Source organism: Nanorana parkeri, unplaced genomic scaffold (assembly GCF_000935625.1).
Source record: "Nanorana parkeri isolate BGI_ZX_2015 unplaced genomic scaffold, ASM93562v1 scaffold2454, whole genome shotgun sequence".
Classification (NCBI taxonomy): domain Eukaryota; kingdom Metazoa; phylum Chordata; class Amphibia; order Anura; family Dicroglossidae; genus Nanorana; species Nanorana parkeri.
In genome coordinates this window covers 74804-77602 of record NW_017308722.1, presented here as the reverse complement: position 1 = coordinate 77602, position 2799 = coordinate 74804, and the positions used below count along the sequence as shown (strand labels likewise).

Genomic DNA, 2799 nt, shown 5'->3' with positions numbered 1-2799 from the left:
ATAGAGGTGGGGCTAATGCAGAGGAGAATGTTTTATAACATTCCGTACTATAGCCATCAGGACCCGGGGCTTTATGGAGGGGCAGATCGGCAATAGCCGTAAGCACTTCCCCCCACCTCAAACGGGGACGGTAGCTTCAGGGCCACTACCTCTGTCAGGGATGGGAGCTTTACCGACTCCCAAGAAGTTTTGAATGTCAGAGCTGGAGGGGGCAGGGGCGGTCGATGAGTCTTTTAAGTTATATAAAGAGGAGTAGTGCTTACAAAACAGATTGGCCATGTCGAGGAGGTTAGAGAGCCTCTTACCCATGGGGTCAGTCATATGAGGGATCCTAGGAGCCTCCTGTCGTTGTTTAAATTGTTGGGCTCTAAATGCTCCAGCTTTGTTACCCTGCGAGTAGAAGTTGAGCTTAAGCCTTTTTATCATGAAGTGGAACTGAGAGGTAAGGAGCAGGCTAAGCTCATGTCTGAGGGAGCGTAAGGTGGAGGAAGTAGATGGGTCTGGGAACCTTTTATTGGACATTTCTAGAGTGCGGAAGTGAGGTCAGCGCTTCATTTCGCTTCCTCTTCTCCCTTGCCCCCAGCTTAAAGGAGAACAATGAGGGGAGGGGCTTGAAACTCACCTCATAGTTCTAGCCGACCTGTGACAATGAGACTGTCACAGGTCGGCTCAGTAGATCGGGAGGTGAGAGAACACATACCGGCGCTCGCTCACCTCTCGATCCTGTCACAGCTCTCTGCCGTGACAGGGGAGGGACTGGATTCCCCCCTCCCCGCTCCGATCCTCCAGCGCTGACTGGCGGAACGCACGGGGGAGGCGGCGGGTACAGCTGTCTCTAGATAGGCAGAGCCAGCTGTCACTCACGCAGCTGGGCGGATCCCGTCATCTAAGTCGGGATCCGCTCCGGCTGCGGCGTCTCAGTATACCGCGAGCTGTAGCTCCCTATATACTGAGCCTAGGGTGACGGGAGGACGCTAGTTTGTGTCCTCCCGTTACCCTGAGGAGAACTATGGGGAAAAGCCTGAACCCCATAGTTCTCCTTTAATCACTAGTCCTCTGATAACGGCCTCATGGGCATTCCACACTAACGTTTGATTGCTTACAGAAGCGGTATTGGTTCTCAAAGAAGGATCCTATCTCACTCTGGACCTGCTGTTTAATGTCAGGATGAGAAAGTAGACTAGAATTCAGTCTCCACGAGGTGCAGAGGTGGGGGGAGTTGGCTGAGCGAGATAGGCGCGTGGTCAGACCACGTAATTAGGCCAATGTCAGCTTTGGTTGATGAGTTGTAGAGTGAATTTGTCTACTAAGAACCTGTCCAGCCTGGAATAGGAGCCCTGCGTATGAGGGGAAAAAAGGTATCATCCTTCTCACTACCTTGGACGCACCTCCAGGCATCGTGTAGATCGGCTGATCGAAGAATCGGGGGAAGGGAGCGGTTACCTTCTCTATGAGGGTTGGAGGAGTCTAAGGACGGATCAAGGACATCGTAGAAATCGCCGGACATAACAAGGTGGCCTTTGAGCATGGACTCGGTTTCACTCAGTACCTTAGCAATACATTTCTTCTGACGAACATTTGGCGCATAAACGTTGACCAAGGCGAGGATCCTTAGTGGCAACTAGAGCTATATAACTGCCTTTCCGGGTCTATCAGGAGGTCATGTTGTCGGAAGGCGACAATGGGCAAAAAAATAGTGCGAGAAGTATCTGTTTCTACAGATCGGGGGTTTATCTTTACAAAAGTGGGTGTCCCGTACACATAGAATATCACTACGCCTCCTTCCACAACATCGCTCTCTTGTTGGGGCCATTTAGACCCATTTAGACCCTATTCAGACAATGCTTCCATGCCCAATGGGGCATAGAAGCTTTGTTAGTAGATAGAATTTATATAGATTGCTTCCCTATGGATGTTTTATATGTTAGTTATATGCTGCCATCTAGTGGCCTTTTGTGGTAATGTACATATTTTTCTATGTTCCCTTCCCTGAGATCCATGACGCATTTCCTCTGTATGTATGCTCCACCCTTCTTCTTGTTGGTCAGTACTTCCTGTGTCATGGCCACAGCTAACAGGCCACATGTATTCTGAAATAAAAATCTAAGGTACGGCGCTAAAAATGTAGCCCGCCTCGTTAGCGCAGTAGGTAGCGCGTCAGTCTCATAATCTGAAGGTCGCGAGTTCGATCCTCACACGGGGCGCTATCATTTCCCCCTCTCCGTCTAAAATTTAGCTAGAACAAACAGGATGACAGGGAACCGCTGAAAGACCGTCCAGCAACTAAGCCCAGGCTGTGCTTTAATTTTAGCGCTGTTCCTTAGATCTTTTTGCCCTAGTTCAGCAGCTCTTAGCCCCCTCTCCTTTTTGGGTTACTGAGCTCTTTTAATATCTTAATTTTTCCATTTAGTGCAGGTTCTTCTTTATTATTCACATGTATTCTGCATAGTATGCTAGGAACGGCATCATCTTTTTGACCGCACAATACCACAACTCATTCGTCCTGTTGTTTCCTGTCATCTGCTGTAACCTGATGTTCAGAATAAAGCACCCTTTGTGGATGAACACGGTATTCAGATATCTGATAAGGAATGGCCTCAGTGATTTGAATCTGCTTATACAGGCCGGGCATAGAGGTCTCAGCAAGGGATAAGTCACTGGCACAACAATCGGAGTCAGAATACAAACCATGCCATGCCCGTACAGCAGGGGTGGCAAACACAAGGCCCGCGGGCCGAATTTCAGAATAAAGCACCCTTTGTGGATGAACACGGTATTCAGATATCTGATAAGGAATGG

General features: G+C 49.1%; 1 non-coding gene across 1 annotated transcript; it reads left to right on the top strand.

Annotated features, from left to right (window-relative positions):
• Positions 1-2131: 2131 nt before the first annotated feature.
• Positions 2132-2204, top strand: TRNAM-CAU. The gene has a single exon. It is a non-coding gene; the product is annotated as a tRNA-Met (tRNA).
• Positions 2205-2799: the final 595 nt, after the last annotated feature.